Genomic DNA, 10,681 nt, shown 5'->3' with positions numbered 1-10,681 from the left:
TCACATTTCTCCCCCTCCATTCATGTTGTTACATTTCTCCCCCTCCATCCATGTTGCCACATTTTCCCCCCTCCATCCATGTTGTCACATTTCTCCCCCTCCATCCATGTTGCCACATTTCTCCCCCTCCATCCATGTTGTCACTAGTGTTGAGCGCAAATATTCAAAAAGCAAATAATAATCGTGAATATCGCCACTTCGAGAATTTGCGAATATCTAGAATATGTGACAATATATTCGTTAAAACGAATATTCGTTTCCTCTAAAGCCAAATTCATAGAAAGATAATCGCTTAGGCCAAATGCAATTTGAAGAACGCGCATATTATATATTCTGTCTTTCCGATTAATAAAAACATCTCCCAATTTCTATTTTTCCCATCAGTGTTGTTCACGCGAATAATTACAATCAAATAAGCGCATTGCACCAGGCAACTGTGGTTGGGTTGGTAATCGAATATGTCGAAGCTAGCACTATCTTCGCCATATTCGTAAATTCTAACTATCCAAGATCCTTCAACATCTTGATTACTAATTAGTGCATTACTTAAAGGCCTTATCCGACTCGAATCAAGCGCCTATTTTTTAAAGATTTTCGCCTAGATTAAAATTGAAGAATCACCCTAATTTCTTTTCCATATGTAAGAAATTTTAAGTATGAGATATACATTTTTTTATCATTTAGTATGAGCTTAAATATAATTGCATAATGGCAATCCCAATCCTTATTAATATATATATTCGTAATTTACGAATATAATGCTATATTCTAAATATTCGTCAATTCAGCAAAGTCAAGCATTGCTATGCTTAATGCTTAAAGCTTCTGTGCGATCCGATCTACGCGCATATTCGAAAGACGATTTTTCGCAGAAGCTAAGTTATGTTCCATGACAAGCAACCGTGCCAAGAATTCACATGACATTTCAAAAACCATTCAGTGCTCATTTCATTTTAACACTGTCAATATATTGCATTGTATGTGAAAATTTGCTACTAGCACATTCGCAAACATCTTTTCGCGTAATGGTTTGGGCGCCTAAACTACTGTTTGAGAGTATTTCACATATAGTGTATATTAAGCGAAAAATCGGTACTTAAATATTACCACACATATCCTATCGTGTACTGACTGAGTGACCCTTGAAATACCATTCCATGTAGCCCATTTTAAAACGGTTCTTGTTATGCAAAAAAAATCGATCATTAAACATTCGCCGAAATCTATTCATGTAACGGCGTTAGGCTATTTGAGTCTGCTTGGGCGAATAGTCGAATATGGCGATATATTCGCAAAACAAATGTTCTTTTTTTTTTTCCCATTCCATGTGAGGTGATTGCTAACCCCTCCCTAGTCTTGCTTTAATAGCCAATGAGAAGGCATTGTCACAGCTTAGCAACATCCTTAGCAACCAATCAGAAAGTAGTCTACCTCTCACTATATAAATCAAGGCACTCCCCGGTAGCCATTTTGTGGGGTTGGTTTTTGGAGAGATAGGAGCTGTTTGGTAGTTGTGTTCTGTGCTGTGCGTTTTGATTGTGGAAGAAAATCTAACTAAAACTCTGATTTAGCTAGTTAGTGTTAGGTAGGGATTAGGAAATACCTGTTACGGTCTAAATTATTAGATAGGTTAGATTAGTTAGGTGAAAGATACAGTTAGTATTAGGGCTGATTTTAGTGCAGGGATCAGTGTAGGGCATTAGGGATAGGGACTTGTAAATACATATAGATATAGAATAATAGTTTAGGTTAGTGTTTAGGGCTAGTAAACAGATTTTAGGTTAGGTCAGTTAGGGATTTAGGGTAATTTTGTGTCTGTCTGTCCGTCCTTGTTAAAAAGTTCAAGTTTAATAGTTTTAGGTTTAGTTTAAAGCGAACCTTTCACCAGGATTTCACTTAATAAACTATTACCAGTACCTTATAGATTATCCTCATTGTGGTTCAATGCATTCTTGTCCCGCTTTCCTGGGATGTATATTCATGAAAAAAACGACTTATAAAGTCCTTGTCTCCAGCTCCTGCAGTCACGTTAGAAGTCAAGGGGGTAGCCCTTCCCTCACTCCGGGCTGTAACTCCCCTGCCCTAACCCCTCCTCTAAGTAGTGTAACTGACACCCGGCTCAGTCGCCGGGACCGCGCTTGTACTGGCGGCGCATGCGCCGTCGGTCTCAGTAGCAGCGCGCCTGAAGAACAGAAGACAGGCAGGCATCGGGGACGGACGGCGTATGCGCGATTCAGTTACAGGATCGCGCTTCAGTCCGCGCGATAGACGGGATCGCGCTGCTACTAAGACCGACGGCGCATGTGCCGCCAGTACAAGCGCGGTCCCGGCGACTGAGCCGGGTGTCAGTTACACTACTTAGAGGAGGGGTTAGGGCAGGGGTGTTACAGCCTGGAGTGAGGGAAGGGCTACCCCCTTGACTTCTAACGTGACTGCAGGAGCTGGAGACAAGGACTTTATAAGTCGTTTTTTTCATGAATATACATCCCAGGAAAGCGGGACAAGAATGCATTGAAACACAATGAGAATAATCTATAAGGTACTGGTAATAGTTTATTAAGTGAAATCCTGGTGAAAGGTTCGCTTTAAGTTTATCTGTCTTGTCTTTGCGTCTGATTGTCTGCGTGTTTCTGTGTTTTGTCTTAGTTTAGCGTCCGAAAAAAACAAAAAACAAAAAAAGTTTGTTTTATGTGCTTTAAATTGCTTTGGGTTTTAAGTTAGGGGGTTTATTTATTTTACGTTTATTACTTAAATTTTTTTATTTAATATTTTTTTACATTACAAGTTAAATACATATTTTTTCACACACACGTCCCCACCCCAATAAAGTTTTCCCCAAATCACCTTTATAATTTTCTTTTTATTATTATAAGTGAATAAACAATGAGTGGACCAGGCTGTGCTGGCAGCCGTGGTCGGGCAAATAGAGGAGTCGGTTCCGGTGCTGGACGGGGCCGCTCCTCCAGTCACGGACAGGCAGGCGCAGGTGGCAGGGGTGTCTGCCTGATCCGTGACTTTTTTAGTTCAAGCAGCCGTCCAAGGGCCATAATGTCGCAGGACACCGAGTCAGTGATGACTCTGGTGGCTGACTCGAGTGCCACGGAGTCCTCAGCCCCAGTTCACAGCAGCAGTAGCAGCAGATCTACGCCTCCTGTTGAAGCAACCCCCACTCCCACAGAATTGTCCCCGCTCGTGTTCGAAAACAAGGACACCGAGCTGGACATTCTGGGGGAGGCTATTCAGGAGGCAGGATTAGAGTTCAGCCCTCAAGATGGGCAGGACTTGCTGGAAGGGATGGGGGATAACGAGGAGGAGGAGGAGGAGGAGGAGGGGGTAATGCCAATACATACCCCTTTAAAATGCCTACCAACAGGTGCGGGTGGTTTGAGCCACACAACCCCAGCACCTAGTCAGACCCAGGCGTCAGCGAGGGGACAGCGGAGCCCGGTCAGGGGCTCCAGGTTAGCTGTTCCCCTCAGTCCACCACTGTTTGGCACCGGGTCTGACATTGCAGATGAGGAGGAGGGTGACGCCGAATGGGTGCCACCTACTTTGTCAGGTGTCAGCAGCACTGAAGAAGGTAGGCACCCAAGGCAAACGGTGTGGCAGGTCTCCAGGGAGCCCTTTGGCAAGGGCTCTACTGTTGACAGGACAGGCAGCAGTAGCAAGCTCCACCTGTGTGCACCGAACCCTAAGAGGCGCAAGCCAGCACCACCCCATTGGACAGGTGGTTGGTGCTGTCGGTGGGTAATAATTCAATTAAGAATTATTAATTATGGTCATAAAAATTTTTAACCATAAAAAATTTTTTTTTATAAAATTTGTCATAAATTCTTAAAATCATGACCTGGTGAATTGTAGACAACCTAATTGATACAATTCACATCTGAGTCCGACTATTTCCTCAGATAAATAAGTTATTTTTGACGTGAGATGACGTTAATGATAAAATGTAGTTTTGCATTGTACAACAATAATACACAGGTATTATAAAAATATGCAGATTTATTGGTTACAAGGTTATAAACATATATAAGTAAATAAACACAATGATACATGCAAATGAATATATATAGCGTTAATATAAAGCATTACAAGCTTAACAATACATGTGAGTGGAAATAACTTGTCACATTATACACAAGCTATTATTAGGTTAGGATATCAAAATATGAACATAAGTTATATACATTACTTCTGTTCAGAGAAAACCTCATGATATCAGGATGGGCATGTCTAATGCTAGACATCAATATAGAATGCTAAATACATTCTGCCCCCCTAACCAACTACACATTACATGACTTCAAGATGGGCAAATCCATCCAAGGATATAACTTAGAAGAGATAACTGTATCCTTCCGCCCATCCTGGACTATTTTCACATATATAACTTTGGTAAGACTATTAAGACAAATAACAGGGATCTAGGATTTTGCTAGACCATATCTTAAATGGAAAGGACTTGAAATAAGTCGTTCTTGTGGGAATCCATCACTTAGCTTGGCGAAGAATGTTATATATATATATATATATATATATATATATATATATATAAAAAGCAATTATTTAATGCTTTGCTAGATTATGAGTCTAGATTCTTCTGCAGGTAGAATGAAGCCTCACAATATCCTAAGACTACATCTCAATATGGAGATGATCAATTTATTTAATCATTTATTTATTCGCCAATCTAGATGGTATAATTTCACCCACACTATCAAATTAGTCTTAATAAAATGAAATATCATTTTCTGTGTCTCTTACCAAGTCCTAGTAGGAATCTCACTTCTGCTCCTAGGAAAGCTGGGTGGTCCATCATAGCACATCTCATTATGGCTTTCATCTTGATAGACCTCAACTTCTCTTCTCCTCTCTCCTTTCTTTTTTCTCCTTTTCTACCTCCTGTGTATGGCTTATGATCACAAACTTATCAGTTAGACACACCTTCCTAGTTTGGGAACTTTCCAATCATTGTCGGATGGGCGTGACTATTGATAAAAAATGTGACATCATAACCTTACCCAGAATGCACTTTTGCTACTGTTGTAATGTCACCTACTGACCTACTGACACATAGGTGGCACTGCTGTATAAGCTATCTGCATCATAGTATAAAGGGTTAACTTATATAAGTCTGAATATACATTTTGACCTTAGAAGCTTTAATTCAAAGCCATAGGGATTAATTCTGACACTTGTAGCAATTAGAGACAGACCTCTAGGCGTCTCACTTAACATTTCTCACACACTGTTGATTTATGGACTCATAAATAGTTTGTATGGCCCTGTTTTCTCACAGAGATATCAGTACCTCCTCTGTCATACCAAAGATGTGATTAACGGTTACAAAACACATCTTTGCAGACACTCTTTTAGAGACAGATATTCCTAATGAGAAATATATATATACTGGATACATGTTGTCTTCGTAACATATAACAATATAATATAAACAAATATATATATGTCCTACTGATTGTCTTATGCTAAGGACTAACTAAGGCTCATTAAATGAATACATACATATTATATATTTTGCTTCATTAATAAATGCCTAATAGTATAGGTAATGATCACCAGCTGCATAGAGCTCATCTTTACCTCCCGTCATAAATTTAAAAGTAGATAAGGAGGCCTCTTCTCAGACTGGTATATTCATGGGAAGGATAACACTGAAGTGTATAAACCTTTGTGTGACCTTAAATTGGCCTACTCAAGACATACAAAATTGCAACTATAGTCGAGCATGGCTCTTAAAGGCAATGAACATCCATTTTGACAATAATGAATTGGATATGAATGCATTTACCTATGAAAAGGCACAACAGTGCGGAAGTCGCCCATTTGGGATTACTTCACCCTGGCAGCAGATGATGTTACAGTTGCCATTTGTAACCTCTGCTATGCCAGGGTGATGAGAGGGAGGTCAGTGGCTCGGCTGGGTACCACAGCCCTCACCCAGCACACGCGACTGAACCACTGGCAGGAGTGGGAACAGATTGAGGGTGGTAGTAGCAGCAGCGCCACCAGCAGTGTGCAGGCAGATCCTGGCACTATACAGCAGCTCACCATATTAATTGCAACAACTGATTCCCACTTCCCAGCTCCCTCTAGTAGAGGTACTGGTACCGGCAGCCATACCTCTGCAACTAGTGCACCCTCCTCTATCTCCTGATTCTGATGCTTTTGAATGCACCGCGCCCTACGCCCCTGGGGACCGACGCGTGCGTTTACTCAATGTGCTCCTGGAGCAGGCCCAACCCAGATTGCATGTCCCCAGCCGCCATTACGTTGCCAGGACTGGCACCCCTGCCTTACACCAGCACCTTGTGCAGAATGTATGCCTGTTGCTGGATCATGCTGTCAGCGACAGGGTGCATCTCACAATGGATGCTTAGACCAGCAGGCATGGGCAGGGGCGATACATAAGTTTCACAGCCCATTGGGTTTCCCTTTGAGGTGCCGGGGAGGGATCGGCGGCAAATTAGTTTGTGGTGCCGCCCCAGGGCGTAAATGGGAATAATGCTCCTCTCCCGCAAGCGACTGTCTCCGTAGCTACGCAAGTGTGGGGCACATCCGCTGCTAGGCCGTGCTCCAGCTTGTGAGGGGTAGGGAGACACACTGGAGCTGAAATTCTGGCCGCACTACAGGCTCAGGTCCAGATGTGGCTGACACCCCGAAGGCTCCAGGCAGGTATGGTTGTCTGTGAAAACGGCAGCAACCTACTCGCCGCCCTTCAGGCTGGCAGTCTCACACACGTGCCCTGCTGTAATGACCGGAGTCACACACAGGGAGGAAAAAAGGAAAGCCCTGCCCAAGGGAGAGAGAAAGGTGGTGACCCCTAACTCACCTTGCGGCTGGCACCTGACTGCCCTGACGTCCCTAGACGGGTTCCTCACCCGTGCGGCGATCACGTGCCTAAACCCTGGCTTTCCCTAAAATGAGCCCTAGATAGTGAACGGGCCGGTGGGATCGCTAGTCCGCACCACTGTCACTAAGAGGGAAACACCAGGGAGAGGACAGACAAAACAGACAAACACATACACCAAGGTGGGTGACCACAATAGACCAGAAAGGTCCAACAGGGATCCGGAGGGTAGCGTTCTGGACCAACTACCAGAGAACGCAGCAACACAGCTCCAGAGGGTCAGAATAGATGTCCAGGCAGGAAGCTCTATATCTGGCAACCAGAGAAGTGTGAGAGGGGAATATAAGGAGGTTTGGGAGTGCTGGACAAGGAACAGCTGAGGAGAAGGAGCTACGGATCCCTGAGTGAGCCAAAAGGGTTTGCATAGCAAACCCAGAAAGCTACCATAAGGAAACAGCCCTATCTTACATAGAGCGTGCAGCCAACCGCTGCAACTTCCTGACCCCGGGTATAACGGAGTCAGGCGTGGTTCTTGACACCCTCGTGACAGTACCCCCCTCTCTACGAGGGGCCTCCGGACACTCAGGACCAGGTCTCTCAGGATGAGAGGCATGAAAAACCCGAACTAGCCTGTCGGCGTTTACCTCAGACGCGGTGGAACCCACATTCTTTCCTCGGGACCGTAACCCCTCCAATGCACCAGATATTGAAGAGAGCGGCGGACCCGACGAGAAATAACAATTTTGGATATCTGAAATTCTAGATTACCATCCACGACAACAGGAGGGGGTGGCAGCAGTGACGGTTCTAGAGGTGGAACATATTTTTTGAGTAACGACTTATGAAAAACATTATGGATTTTAAAAGTCTGAGGTAACTCCAGGCGAAAAGCCACGGGGTTGATGATGGCTACAATTTTGTAAGGGCCAATAAACCTAGGACCCAGTTTCCAAGAGGGAACCTTCAATTTAATATTCCTAGTAGACAACCACACATAGTCATTCACTCCTAGGTCCGGACCTGGCGACCGTCTCTTATCAGCCATGCATTTGTATTTACCTCCCATATTTTTCAAGTTAGCTTGCACCTTCTGCCATACCGATGAAAGAGATGACGAAAACCGTTCCTCTTCGGGAACCCCAGAAGAACCCCCCCCCTTTGAAAGTACAGAATTGGGGATGAAAGCCATATGCACCAAGAAATGGTGACTTGCCAGTGGATTCCTGACGACGATTATTTATGGCAAACTCAGCTAACGGTAAATATGATGACCACAACTCTTGGTTTTCAGACACAAAACATCTTAGATATGTCTCAAGGTTTTGGTTGGTACGCTCAGTCTGTCCATTCGACTGAGGATGGAAAGCTGAGGAAAAGGTGTACCCCCAAACGGGAACAAAAAGCTTTCCAAAATTTAGAAATAAACTGGGTACCCCGATCCGAAACAACATCGGAGGGGACCCCATGAAGCTTCACGATTTCACTGACGAATACCTGAGCAAGAGTCTTAGCATTAGGTAGTGCGGGTAACGCAATGAAGTGTACCATTTTGCTAAACCTGTCCACTACTACCAAAATAACTGTTTTACCCGCATACAAAGGTAAGTCAGTGATAAAATCCATTGACAGATGTGTCCACGGTCTATTGGGAATGACGAGTGGTAATAGAGACCCTGCAGGACGTGTATGTGAAACTTTTGCGCGCGCACAGGTAGAACAAGAAGACACAAAATCCAATACATCCTGACGCAACCTTGGCCACCAAAAACGACGAGACAATAGCTCCAAGGTTGCTTTACTACCCGGGTGCTCAGCAAGTGCCGAATTATGATGTTCCTTTAATAATTTGAAACGTAGGTTCAACGGTACAAACAATTTCTCTGAGGGGCAAGAGACCGGGGCGTCCCCCTGGGCCTCTAACACCTTCCCCTCCAGAACAGAGTGTACCGCAGAAACAACCACTCCTCTTTGAAGAATGGGCACCGGATCACTCACATTACCCCCTCCAGGGAAACAACGAGATAGTGCATCAGCCTTGGTATTCTTCGCCCCAGGACGATAGGTAATCAGAAAGTTAAACCTGGTAAAAAATAGCGACCACCTAGCCTGTCTAGGGGTGAGACGCTTAGCTGATTCGAGGTACAGAAGATTTTTGTGGTCCGTAATCACAGTGACGGGGTGGACTGCCCCCTCTAAAAAGTGACGCCACTCCTCAAACGCAAGTTTAATAGCTAATAGTTCCCTATTGCCAATATCGTAGTTCTTTTCTGCTGCAGATAGTTTTTTAGAAAAGAAAGCACAAGGACGCCATTTGCCAGGAGACGGACCCTGAGACAGCACCGCCCCCACTCCCACCTCTGACGCATCGACTTCAACAATAAAAGGCTGAGAGACATCAGGTTGGACTAGTACAGGTGCTGAGGTAAACCTCTCTTTTAGAGAGGAAAAAGTAACTTTAGCGGCGTCAGACCATTTAGAAAAATCAGTCCCCTTCCTAGTCATGTCAGTAAGGGGTTTTACAATAAGTGAATAATTTTTTATGAATTTCCAATAGAAATTTGCGAAGCCCAAGAACCGTTGTAGTGCTTTGAGGTTCTCAGGAAGATCCCAATCTAAAATTGCCTGGACCTTCCTAGGATCCATACGGAAACCTGAAGCAGATAAAAAATAACCTAGGAATTGTATCTCCTGAACGGCGAAGACACATTTTTCAATTTCAGCATATAATTTATTCGTCCGTAGGACCTGCAGTACTTGTCTGACATGCACCTCATGTGTTCTCAGATCAGACGAATAAATTAAAATATCATCTAGGTATATTACCACAAACCTGCCGATTAGATGACTAAAAATGTTATTAACGAAATGTTGAAAGACGGCAGGAGCATTGGTAAGACCGAAAGGCATAACTAGATTTTCATAATGCCCTTCAGGGGTGTTAAAAGCTGTCTTCCACTCATCCCCCTCCTTAATGCGAATCAGATTGTAGGCCCCCCTAAGATCAAGTTTGGAGAACCACCTAGCACCCGCAATCTGTTTAAACAGGTCAGGAATGAGAGGAAGAGGGTATGGGTCTCGGATGGTTATCCGATTTAGTTCGCGAAAATCTAGGCAAGGACGCAGGCCCCCATCTTTCTTTTTAACAAAGAAAAACCCTGCAGCCACGGGTGAAGAAGAGGGTCTGATGTGTCCCTTAGCCAAGCTCTCGGAGATATAATCTTTCATGGCTTGTATCTCTGGACCAAAAAGATTATATAACCTGGTCTTGGGTAATAAGGGAATAAGGTTAACCGGGCAATCATAAGGACGATGAGGTGGTAACTTCTGACAACCCTTTTCAGAAAAAACATCCTCAAAATCCGAAATAAATGTAGGTAGGGTAGTTATGGAGGCGACTAAGCAATTGCTATTTAAGCAATTTTCTCTGCACTGCTCACTCCACTCCAATATCTCCCTGGCCTGCCAATCCACCACTGGATTGTGCGCTACCAACCAGGGAAGACCCAGCACTACCGGAGTGGGAAGCCCCTCCAGAACATAACATGAAAGCATCTCGTTATGGTGGTCCCCTACCCGAAGGTGTAAATTATGAACAATATGGGTGAGGTTTCTCTGAGACAGAGGAGCAGAATCAATAGCGAATATGGGAATAGGTCTCTGTAGCGTACAGAGAGACAAACCCATAGTGCGGGCAAAATGGGCATCTATCAAATTTACCCCTGCTCCACTGTCTAGAAAGAAAGAAATAGTCTCTGTCTTATCACCAAAAACAATAACCGCTGGCAACACAAATTGCGATGTACGTATGGA

This window comes from Bufo bufo, chromosome 4 (assembly GCF_905171765.1).
Source record: "Bufo bufo chromosome 4, aBufBuf1.1, whole genome shotgun sequence".
Lineage (NCBI taxonomy): Eukaryota > Metazoa > Chordata > Amphibia > Anura > Bufonidae > Bufo > Bufo bufo.
This window is presented reverse-complemented; position numbering follows the sequence as displayed.